This window comes from Lepidothrix coronata, unplaced genomic scaffold, assembly GCF_001604755.1.
Source record: "Lepidothrix coronata isolate B3197 unplaced genomic scaffold, Lepidothrix_coronata-1.0 Scaffold19, whole genome shotgun sequence".
Lineage (NCBI taxonomy): Eukaryota > Metazoa > Chordata > Aves > Passeriformes > Pipridae > Lepidothrix > Lepidothrix coronata.
Genome location: NW_016690199.1, coordinates 139,935 through 153,002, shown reverse-complemented (window position 1 = coordinate 153,002; position 13,068 = coordinate 139,935).

Here is a 13,068-nt window from a genome sequence, read left to right as displayed (position 1 = left end):
TGTTTTGAAAATCGATTACAGAAGGCCTTCAGCTGAATGGAGTCAATGACCCTGTATCAGCACGGCAAAGGAAAACAGCCACATCTTCTCTGAGCTCATGCACACGAGGATTCCCGGCCCAAGATGCTCATGGTGGCAAGGAAAAGGGGATGGATGGAAACAGCCCCTCCCAGCTGCTCCTCTTCAGAGCAGGGAAGGAAAAGATTGGCTTCCTTTACGTAAAGATTTGACTTCCATGAGATCAAAACAGACGAACCCCAGTTTTCCTCCTCCCCTTTGGAAAAACATCACCAGCTGTGCCAGGGGTCAGGATGTAATAGACAAAGAACGTGTGTAATTCAGGAACTACAACTGCCTAATGAAATATATGTCAAAAGAGACAGCTGGCCTGAAGGCTTGGGCTGCCCTGTGCCTTTGTCTTAAGGTTTTCTCTAGCTACAAGTACAGGAGAGCTGGGACTGGTGAAAGGGGCTGAATTTTAGCTGGTATATCCAATTGCCAGCGTCTCCTTTTTGCACTTAAGGATTTTTAACTCCTGTGCAGTTACAGCTGTTCTGCTCAGACAGGGAAGGCTGTAACCAACCCACAAGAGTGATGGGGGTTTGGTCCCAGGGAGCAGAGCATTCAGGCACAGGAGAGAACCATTGGGTGTGATTTGGGTAGCAAAGAGGTGGCAACACTAATACTCATGATGCTCCCAACAGACACAGGAACGTGAGTCTTACTGTGTAACTACTGGGGAGAGACTGCTTCTGGCAGCTGTTTTCTCGGGAGAACTTTTGGTGCAGTGACATGCATTGAGTCTGCTCATTCCATCAGTGCTTAAAGCACAGAAGGTAATGCTGATCATACAAAAACATTTTTAAGCTGATAAAGATGAAGGAATTGTATCAGCAATAGTGTAGTCAGTAGGGACCATCCCCCTGTGCTGGGCACTGGTGAGGCCACACCTGGAATCCTGGGGTCAGTTTTGGGGCCCCCACTCCAAGAAAGACATTGAGGGGCTGGAGCGTGTGCAGAGAAGGGAATGGAGCTGTGGAAGGGTCTGGAGCACAAGTCTGATGAGGAGCAGCTGAGGGAGCTGGGAAGGCTCAGCCTGGAGAAAAGGAGGTTCTGGTGGGATCTTCTTGTTCTCTACAACTCCCTGACAGGAGGGTGGAGCCAGGTGGGAGTCAGGCTCTTCTCCCAGGTAACAAGTGACAGATCAAGAGGAAATGGCCTGAGGTTGCACCAGGAGATATTTAGATTGGATATTAGGGAAAATTTTTTCATGGAAAGGGTTGTCAAGCACTGGCACAGGCTGCCCAGGGAAGTGGTGGAGTCACTAACTCGGGGGGTATTTAAAAGAAGTGTAGATGTGGCTCTCAGGGACATGGGTTAGTGGTGGGATTGGCAGTGCTGGCGGAATGGTTGGACTTGATGATCTTAGATGTCTTTTCCAACATAAATAAATCTATGATTCAGTGAATTGGGAATCCAGTTGGAGACCACTGCTTCCACAAAACTTGTAAATGGGAGCACAGGGATTACATCACTTAAAAACACACACTCTTCACACACTGAGAACATGATACACCAGTACCAATTCACTAGACTAAGCACATTTTCCAGGAAATGGTGCAAAAAACTTTTGAAGTCAAGCAACACTGAAATTAAAAAAAGAAAAAAAAATATCAAAAAAGGGTCAGAAGTAGCTCCATTAATTTTCTTTGCCTCAGCTAACGCAGACTGTACAACTGTGCCTTCTGTTGTTTCTCTTTCTTCTTTCAGAAAAAAAACCCCATAGCAACAGCAGAGGAAATGAATTGCGAGTTCCCTGCCACAAAAACATATGAACGGGCTTACTTTGAAGCACGCAAGAAGCTCCCTGGCTTCAGCTGGGACTGGATGTTCAGCATATGCTGCAGGGCTCTGCCAACGTGGGATCTACCAAGTGGAAATGGGACAAAACGTCTGTCTGTGCATGGCCAGAAAAGCTGAGCCAAGGTGTTCACACCACAGCGTGAATTGGTTGCCTGTAGGAAGTGTTCAGCTTTTTAGCAGTGCACACAAGAGACTCAAACCCTGTTAGAGGGTTTAGCCTGGAGAAAAAGAGGCTCAGGGGAGACCTTATCACTCTCTGCAACTCCCTGGAAGGAAGCTGTACCCAGGTAGGGCAGCGTAAAGTGCATAATATTCCTAATAAACATAGAAAATGTACAGAGAAGATGCAAGAGTGAATAAACCAATTCCCAATACTCAGAGGATTTTCAGACTTCTACAGAACACTCTGGCAGCTTCAGGCCCAAAAGAGATGGATAAGGAAGAAAAATCAAAGGGATTGGGTGTATGGGAGAGGGGGAAAAGGAATGTGCTTCACTGCATGTAAAGCAAGAGCGAGGCACAGGACAAGACTCAAATGATCTCTGTGTATAGGAAATACAGAATTGGGCTAAAGGTTGTAGTTTACCTAGAAACCAGGTGATAAGGTGAGTACAGCCCCTTATCAGATTTTAATATGAAAGGTTTGTCTTAGCTATTAGATCATGAAAGCTGGGCTGTGGCCTGGAGCAGGTTTATTCTAGCACTGAACTCATGCCCACGCTGAGGTTTTCAAGTGCAGGTACTGAGACCCTCAGCTTAACGTCTGAAACAGAGCAAGGTTCAGCCTGTTAGGCAGGCACCTATCAATGTTTCCTAACAGAACAGTAAGGTTTTCATACTGAAACTCCTGTAAGCTTTAAAAGTGTAAAAGCATAAAGTTAATATACTTCTGTAATAAAATATTTACATTATTTTAATTCATGCTGTACATTTAATTGATATTTTCACTAAAAGCCTTCTAAATCAGCCTTCTGCTTTCTTTTTTTTTTTTCCTCCCTGAAACTGATTCCTGACATCCCACCAGTCTCCAGTTCATTACTGGGAGTCAGCAACAACCAGCTGGGGGGTGACTTCACTTACTTTCCTATTCCAGTTGTATATAGTCTTCTAAGACAGCTGAAGGTGAGCATTAAAATCCCCCAAAGACACAAAACATTGCAACAACAGCAAATAAAAAGATCCGAAAGCACTCTGGGGTGTGCACTTCAGGATACTTATAGCAGGAAGTAAAACATTATCAGGATTAAGACTGATTTAAGTTGATGGTGTCACTTCACATTCTTCAGGTAACGAGACTACTACTGTATCCATGGCAGGTGTGAGCACCACAAAAATAAAATACTTTTCTAAAGAAATACTTCAAAAGATTTCTTGCACTTTGGAAAACATAATCTGGATAAGCGGGAAATGAAGGGGAAAAAAAAAAAAGAGGACAGGTTTGCCCAAATATCCTAATCCTCCTGTCCAGATCCTAGTCTAGGGACTCCACAGGTTATTTTAAAAACAGACCAGAATATCTTTTGTTTCCTTAAAAGCCTTTTTAATTATTTTGTATTGCATGCCTGTAATGGACCCTGAATTATTTTGTTATCTTCTGATAGTTTATGGGACAGGGCTGAAATTTCAGAGGAAGGTGACTGTTCTTATCGAGTTGTATTTGGTGTTCATGAGCCAGCAGCAAACTCTGACCTCCTATTTCAGAGTGAAGGGGAAGAGCCACGATGCAGCTTCAGCAAGATGATACTTCCTAAAGACACTCAGCAGGGCACTGGACAGTGTCACAAACACTTCTACTACTAAGGAGTAGAGGTAAAGGCAAGAAAACTCATAGAGCTAATTGTGTTTACTTTGTATCTGCTCTACTGTACAAATAAACTCCCTGTTTCAGGGTCTGCTCAGCAAACCCTTAATTCCAGACAAGTCTAAGTGGTAGGTCTCAAAGTTTTCAGTCCTGTTTAATAGGATTAAAAACCTCTAGCAAATATCTTCTTAAAGTAGAGTATGCACCCCAGAAAAAGTTGCTAATTGGGAAAAGAAAATAAATCTCTCCCATAGCTGTGGCTGCTAAGTAGGACCTTTGAAAGACTGCAGGTAATTTTAAGGTCTCCCACTTCCAGTAAAAACATCGGAAAGCTTGCACTAACATTGGTGAGTGCAAATTAACTTCATCAATATATGAATTCTTGTTATATTGATGAACTCCCAGTCCTGCAAACTCACAAATGAGAGCCAAGCACCAAGTTCACTCAACTCCCAGAGCCTCTCCTGTGTATGTGTATTTGCAGGGATAATTGTCATAGTTATTTCTATCACAGAATGTTTAAAGTTGGAAAAGACCTCTAAGACCATCGAGCCAAACCTTCAGTAACTGTAAACAATTCTTCTTGTTACTCTGCCAAATTCACCTTTGTTCCCTCAGAACATATTAGAATAATCTCTTATATTCTTAAAAATTGTTGAAAACTACAACTGAAATGAGTTAAATGATTTAACTCGGCTTCAGGGTTCTGCTTCTTTTAAAATAACTCACATAAATGCAGGCTGATTAAATTCAGCCACAATGAACACCTGCAGTTAGCTTAATATTTCTATCTAAACTGCTCTGATGGCATTCAAATTTATTATCACGTCAAGATTAAAAAATTATTTCATGAATCAGCGATGCAATTCAGAGGTGTATTATTCTTTGGCTTTGGGAAAAAAACATTAAAATGTAAATTTGCAGTGGGATGGGATAAAATATTCTTTTTATAAATGCTCAGCTAGAAAGGGATAGATATACTTTGTCTCCCATGTTTGCTCCATTAATGTGAACCAAGGCTAATAGTCAATCTTATCATAGTAATTCCAGTTTTTTAATCCACAGAAAACATTCCTTTAGTTCTGATCAGTAGTTCTGATTTTTAATCCTGATAGGGATAGGCCTGAATCTTTAAGATCTTTTAAAAGACAAGTTTGCTCCAGATCACAGGTGACAGAATCCCCTCCTGGCCCCCTCCCAGGTTTAATTTATTTAGTCCATGCCAGAGTCCTTTCAGTTCTCTGCTATCTATAAAGATTTCCGTGGAAGACAATTGTGAGCCTCATTGGCTCATAAAGGCTCATCTTCTCTCCAAATCATAAAGGCTAAAACCAGTGTAAATATTTATTTTAGCCTTTAGAATCCTTAAATTCTTAGAAATTACATTACAAAGGCCTAGCTTATATTTTATAGGGCTGAATCTGAATCGGGGCAGAAGTTACAAATGTATTTTGCTCCTGTGTGACGTGGTTTTCCAGAAGCTGGGCATCCTAATCAATCCCTAGTTCTCTTGAAAACCCCAGACCAGGTGGGGAACGCCAGGGCTGAAGCCAAGCACACGCTGCTTTATGCTGGGATTTCAACATGTAAGGGAAAAAACAGGTGAAAATGGGGAGTTTTATTATTGTGACTAAGAGTGATCAAAACAGGCCCTCGATATTCCGTCTAAATCTATCTCCCTTGAACCACAAAATAGGAGGAGGCCTGGTAAGTTTGTAAATCGGGGACAATAAATGTGGGAGAGGTTTGTAGCATTGCACTCAAATACACACACACGATGTAATTGCCTGTTTTATTTAGTGGAATCACTTTTGTAGATTAGAAATATTTCCAATTCCCGTTTACTCCAATGCAAGCCTCCACCATCGACAGGCGAAACGCAGTTTGTTCAACTGATTCCAAACCAAAAAAATAAAGAAAAGGAAAAAAAAAAAAAAAGTACAATCTCAAAAGTTAAGTTAGAAACTAAGTTCACACATTTTCTTTGGGACCAGGAATCTGTACATAGTACAAAATATACATTTATTGAACTTTCTGTAAACACACAGTTTGAATTGTGTAAAACTGTAAATAGTGGGTGAACTACGTGGAGAATAATTTATTATATATTGTTATACATTCTACTTAAGGAAAATAGTTATGCTCTTGTATATTACTCTGTTAAATTTATAAATTCCATAATGAAGCTGTGTAATCTGCAAACATGCTTTTCAAGCTTAAATCTCTCCATTCGTAACACACATTTATACAGGTCATCAATGAAAAAAGTTACACTTTCCACAAAATAGATATAAAGAGGTCATGAATTTTCTAAAAAGACAGGCACAGCATGTCACTACAAACGAGACTCTTTATGATACGATGTGGAGTCAATTCTGTGAGAAGACAGGTGAAAACTCTCTAATTCAGCATGTTTGTACGTGGTCTTAGAAACAAGACAGATGCTAGAAACCAAAATCTCTGCTTATAAAGATTTATAAAATAAGAAGGTCCTGGAACTCAAATGTCATGCTTTTCAGACATCCAGCACTCCCTGGCTTAGGAGAACCTTGGCTTTTTTCTCATAGTAACTCTTCATCACTAGTAATTTAGTTTTCTGAGCACTGAACTACCCGGCGCCATTGGCCAAGAACATTTGCATAATTCAGCACTTACTCCAAAAACTAGATTCCTGGCACCAAAGAGTTAGATCCGGTTCTTAAATACAACTTAACTCTTGGTACCCAAGGTCACTGCAAATCACACCATCAGCAATAACAGGCTGGGAAATCCCAACTCCCAGCACCCAAAGGCTGCAGGGCATTAACCCACAGAATGTGGGGTAACAGGTACTGCAGCTTCTCATGTACTGGGGATCTGGTATGTAATGCCCACTTCCCAGTTTAAGAGGCTGGAAATTTCAAACTGCAGCAGACTTGTCAGTCTGGCATCACTCAGCAATGATAAAAGGTTCCCCTGTCAACACTGATAAAGATCCTTTCATAGAATGATTCACAGAATGGTCTGGGTTGGAAGGGACCTTTAAGATCATCCGGTTCCAACCTTTCAGTAGGTCCACCACTGGACACGGAAATAATGCTATGCAAATTCAACACATTTATTCCTACATTTTTAAGGTCTCACTGTTCTTCTATCCCAGGTAACCCATTTTGGGTTTCATCCTTTTATTTATTTACAGCTAAAAGCATTTCATCAAACCTCCTAAACTGTGCCCTTCTGAGGTTTTAAAAGGAAAAAAAAAAAACCTTAGATGCTTAAAGACTTATTGAAATTACCTCCAAATAATCTAACATTTTGCTTTAACATCACCATCTTCTTCCCTTTGGCTCCAAAAAGCTTTTTCAAAACCTAAACTGGATAAAGATTACATTTGTTTTCCATTCCAAGAGAAGTGGGACACTTGAAGGCTCCAACAACACATGTGCAAACTTTATATATTGTGAGCAAAGCTCCATCAATGTCAGCAGAATGTAAATTTAAGTTCGTGCCTGATTTTCCCAAGACTGTTTTAGTCTAATTTTAGTGTGAACAGAATCATTGTGCCTCCAGTCTGAAATCCCCAAACAATGAAATCGGCTGCCCAGTATTTGCACTGCTCAGAATGGGTGGAATTCACTCACACAGGTGAAACTAAACTCTGGACCTTAGTCTATAGGAATTGATAGAAGTACATGATGTTCTATGACCCAACGTTGTTTCCTCATTTTTCTTAAAGTTATTTCTAAAACTATACAACAGTGGCATCTCTCTCAACTCTGGAGGCCTCCTCACAATACACATGGAGAGTCCTGTCCACTTTGGCTGTAAAACCCCCACGCTCCCACCAGCTCTTCAGAGCCAACAGTCCGTGGAGGCAAAAAGGGATTTCAGCTGTGGCTCAATGTTCTTGAGCACACTGAGAAGTGCAGATGTCGTGTTCCTGAAGGAAAATGGCACTACCTGACACAGCACCCACCCCTGCAAATAAGTGGTTGCTTACACAGCAGTAAGGACCATTGGTTTTACTCTTCCTATTTTGGGGGGGGGGGGAAGAAAAAAACAAAGCACATGCCTAATGATATTTTAAAAAGCATTTGGGCAGGAGTCAGTACAAGTTAAGTGTAAAAATGTCACTAGGTATAAACCAATACATACTCTAGAAATCTGACCTGTCATCCCACCTCCACTGAAGTTCTGACAATATCAGAATAGAATGATTTCCTTAATTCTGTAAAAGGCATTTTTAAACTTAAGCCCACTTTCTCAACTTTTGTCATCGCAAAAGTTAGGGGGTTTGTGGTCATTGCACTTAAAGCAAGCCTCTCCCAAAACCCTTTCCTAGGACATCATTATCACTCCTGTTCCCTTAGCTTGGAAGCAAAGAAGTGTCTACATGAGGGGGAAAAAAAAGATCTGGTTTACTGCTACTCAAAAGGAACATCAAATAAAAACACAGATAAAGCAGTGAATATACATAAAGCCTAAGTCATTATAGGTCAACAACTGAAACAATCAGGAGATTAAAGCTCAGGACACTTTTTTCACTTATTAAGCAAATAGTAGAAGTATTTGTCATTTTTCTGAAAACAAGTTTTCAGGGGGAGACAACATGAACTCAACTTTCAGCATGTCTGTTTTTTTGTTTTTTTTTTTTTCTACTTGAATGCATTTAGTGGTCCATAAGAATAAAGACGAGCTTCAAGTTTTCCTACAGCTTCCTGAACTCCTGTGAACAATTGCCACGGCCCAGGTGACTGCTACCTCATTTATAAAGCAACGTTATTAAGCAAAATAAGGCTACAGTGTTTCAGATGGGCACACCTGGGTCTGCAGAGACCTGCAGACTGTGCAAACACTCCACAGAAAGAGCTCACCAGAAGATTAGATTCTCTGACCAGTATTTCAGACAGGTCAGTCAAAATTATTTAGCCTCAGAGTGGTACTTCTAAATTTTGCTCCTTTTTTACAGTTTATGGCAGGAATCACATTCATTTTATGCTCTACAGAATCCTAGAAATCCATGTCTGGAGCCTCTTTTTACCACTTCAAGAGGTAAAAACCCTGTCCAGCCAAATAGAGAATTTACACCCTGAGCTCGTCTACAAAGGCTCAGGAATGATCACCTCAGACACGGGTAGTGGTAGGAACAGGGAGCCACACTCGTTATCTAGGAGACATCATTTTCACGTCTTGTGAAGCTTGGCACAGAGTAACAATTCATTTTCTACAGAAGAATGTCAGGTACGGCTCTGTAGCTCTAAAGTTTTGCCGTTTCTGAACCTGTGCAAGGTACATCAGGTTTGTATTAAATACTGTCTTTGCCGAAGGATGAGGAAAAGGGCACTCTTTTCCTAAAGGTTTGCCCCTTTCAGACACGGCCAAGTTTAAATATCAAGAAATTCAAATACGCCAAATCATTTGTGCATAAGAGCAATTCAAGAAGGTGCGGGTAGAGATGAAGGTGAACATCTCAGCATGATGAAATCCTGATGTACATTGAAATAAGGTAACCTGTAACAACCATATCATTAACCTAATTGTGGCAGCCGTGCTGTCTCTCCCACAGGACAGAGCCACACGCCCCTAGAGAACACAAACACAAGGTTTGTCAGCACGGAACGCGCACACAAGACATTAAGACCAAAGTTTGATGATTCCAGTTTTAAGAAAAAGAACGTTTACCAAAGCAAAATGCCTCTCCTAAGTACAGAGCGGGGAAAGATCTGCAAAGGCTTCGATACTCCCTACACAGCCCATCATTTATCTGGGTGTGGTTTCCCACAGCGCGGCAGGACGGGTGGTGCAAACATTCCTTGCTCCCAGTCCTGCCTCCCCACCCTCCATCTTGCCCTAGCACCAGCACCCCACAGCTGGATTATCAGCTTACCCAGCTGAAGAGGACAGGGCTTCTCTTTGTCCTAACTCCGTGCCCACATAAGGGCAAGTACTGGCACAAAAAAAGGCAGTAGGGACAAACTTGGAGCAACCTTTAGTCTTGACGTAACTTTATCATGAAACCATATCCTGCGTCCATAAATTACTAAAAATGGAATGCAATAGGAAGTCCGTCCTATCCCAGTGTATCAAAGTAAGATGGGATTCTTATCAGGGAATCAAGTAAAGGGAAAACTGTTCCCTAATTTTGTTAAGTTTCCGATTCTTGAACTGAGCGAAATAGCTCAGACCTATATTGAGTTGAGACAGCACCAGCTTTGCAATAAATAAAGTAATGGACATTGAAGTCAGTTTATTACAAGGAAATGTTAAAAAGATCAGCTTTGGCACCTGCACGACCTCTCCAGGTAACTGCTACCATTGCTCATCTGCTGCTCAGTATTCAGCAGGCACCTTGCTAGTACGACACAGCCAAGGATTAGTGCAGCTCAATGACAGGCAGATGGAATTTCTCTCTCCAATTCTGATTTTTGCTCTGATGGCTGTGCCTCAAGGTCTTGGTGGTGCTGCTCCCGGGCCAGGTGAGAGCAAGCCCAGCTGAAAGGCTCTGGCTCTATAACTCGATGGGACCTGCTGATTTCTGCCCCACCAGGGACTCTACTGATAAAAGGGATTTATAAAGCCTTGCAAATCTAGGACCCTGATCAATGCCATGGCATTCAGTTCATCCAACATTCGTTTAAAAGACATTTTAGAAGCCTCTGTCTTGAACATATTTCAATGCTGAATTAGTGAGAATTAATTGAAACAGTTGTCTATAAAGCAGTACAGGTATTCTCCCAGAACGATCAGCGAAACATTTAATCTGACTACAACAAAACTCACAGAAACTGAAGCCAGTGAAGCTGTCAAATGTAGAAGGAAAACAAAGTTGCATGGCATACGAAGCAAAGTAGCTTTACAAATGTCATTTCCTTTTAAAAACAAGCAAATTGGGACCATCCTATTTGAACATGTATTTAAAAATACATCTTTTAACATCACACAATTTTCATTTCCATCACACAGGAATCTTTTTCCAAGAGGGAAATAAATAGCACACAATACTTCAAAATAAAAATTGCTGCCTTGCCCCTGAGGTGCTAATGTTTTTAGCATTTAAAAAAAAGTTTCTGGTGCAAGAAGGAGATGCACAAAGGTGCAAAAGTGCCTTTTTTTTTTTTTTCTTTTCAGAGCAGTGAAAAGTACAGCTTGCCTCTTCTCTAGGATGCTTTATATACTCAACTCGTGTATTCTGTAATCAAAATCTGTATCTAAAATGGCAGTGTTTATGCATACATAATAATTCAGTGCTCTGACCTCACCAAAAAGCTGAACGTAGGCGGGAGAGAGAAAGGCCTGAAACGGGCTTTCTTCCACTACCCTCAAACCTACTCACATCGCCTGTAGCAACAGCAGAATTATCTCCTCTCTAACCTTTAGGAGACCTCGCCAGAAGAGGCTTCAAATATCTCCTTTGTCACTGAGACAGTTTAAGTGATTATGGTTTGAAGTAAGTATGGCTTTTCACACCACAGTTTTGCTTCCGATTCGTACGAGTTTAAAACTCAAAGGTTCCACAGTCCAGTTCAAGGTTTTGCAGTTTCCAAAACTAAACTTTAGTCTCTATGAAAAAGGACAGAACTTTCTCTGCCTAGTCCTAAATTAAGTTTAGCTTTTCGCACTAATACGCCATGTATTATTAAATATGCTTGTTAATTAGGTGCCTGTGAAGCTATAACTTAACATTATTATAGTTGTGCACTCTACAACAAAATTAGACATTTTAAGCATTTATTCATAGGTAGGTAAGGAACTGGTTCTTTAAGCAAAAATTGCTATAAATTTATAAATACAAATAGTGCTTATGTTTTCTTCATTCATGCTTGAACAGATTACAAACTGAATACAATGAAGTTACGTTTAAGCACCCCACAAAGACAAGAGGGATAAAAGAAAAGTTTGCTGGTATATACTATACTTAGTTCCAAGACACTATAAGTTACTTTTTTCACTGTTCAGTGTTCCCTAACTCTGCATTAGTTTTAAGGCTATATATACAAATATGTATATGTCAAAGTTAGGGAAAGACAAATATAGCAAAATGCATTGTACTACGTTTTCCTATCAAAAAGTAATTATACACCAAGTTTTGATTCTGTCTAACTGCAGTAAATGTTACAATCTACTTGTTTTACTGATTTTCCTTTTGGGGAATCTGCCTACTAAATGAGTAAACTACATATTAAATACAATATTCTCAACCAAAAAGACAATACAAGGTGCACAAAACAGCAGTTTTGCAAACACGACTGACTTGAAAACTTAATTTTCGTATGCTCAATGGGAGAAAGCTAAGCTTAAATCAAATTAGTTTATTATCTTATAAAATTTTAAATTAGAATTTTAAACAACGAACAGTTAAATATTGTCAACATGCTATACCTCAAATCACAAGTACTGTTTAACCACTAGTCTCTCATTCTAAGTAAGTGGGTCAATTAAAAACACACACCATAAAATGTTAAAGATTGTCAGGCTTTGACAAATGTATTTTTATCAAACAGTAGGCAAATTCAAACCAATGCACATCTTCAGTAGGGACGAGAAAAAAAAAAACCAACAAAAAACACCACCAAAAAGCCTGAAAAAACCCACACTTGTAAAAAATAGGGTAACGGATTAATCCCACATCATCCTCTAGCATATGGCTATGTCTTGGGCAATAATCAAAATCCTTCCCATTTTAAAAATGGGCTACCAATTAATAAAAATATTCTTCCACAAGTAAAATATCATTTACAATGGCACTGACATTTTCAAAGGCAGGAAAAAAGGAATTACACATTTATGGGTAAAGGTCTTGTTTGTTAAATCAAGCTTTATTGATAAAATGGAATTCAGAGTATTTTACTTGGAACAGCAGCAGACCCAGTCAATCAGGATTGTAAAAATGCTGCAGACTCCTACTGGACGTAGAAAGCTGCCTGTTCGTGCTCAGTGATCAGCAGTTTCAGGTGAGGGTTAATGGAAAAAGAGGTGCCAAGAATCAAGGCATTCTGATCCCAAGATTTGTATGAAGAGGATACTGTTAACAGGGCATGATTTAACTCCCACTGAACTCAAAATCGCAAATCCCTTTGACTCCAACGTGAGAGCAGGAGTGCATCCAAGAAAATGATATCCATTTGTTGAAGAATGTGCACTACTCTTAAGTTATTTTTCCATTGCCAAGCAAAATTCACACACTGTAATTTCTGGTAAGTTGCCCACGAGTTCAGCTTTCATATAAACCAAAAAGTTATCTTTACAGTTTTGTGCACCTCCTGAGCACCTAGCTGGCTAGGCTGCTGCTCCTTGCAATCCAAAACCACAACATGAATTTAAAAGGGATATATATTGTTGCATCACACAAGCCAAAACATTTCTTCTAACCTTTATAGTGATTTAAAGCGGTTCATAATTAAATATGAGCATTTTGTACAAAGACA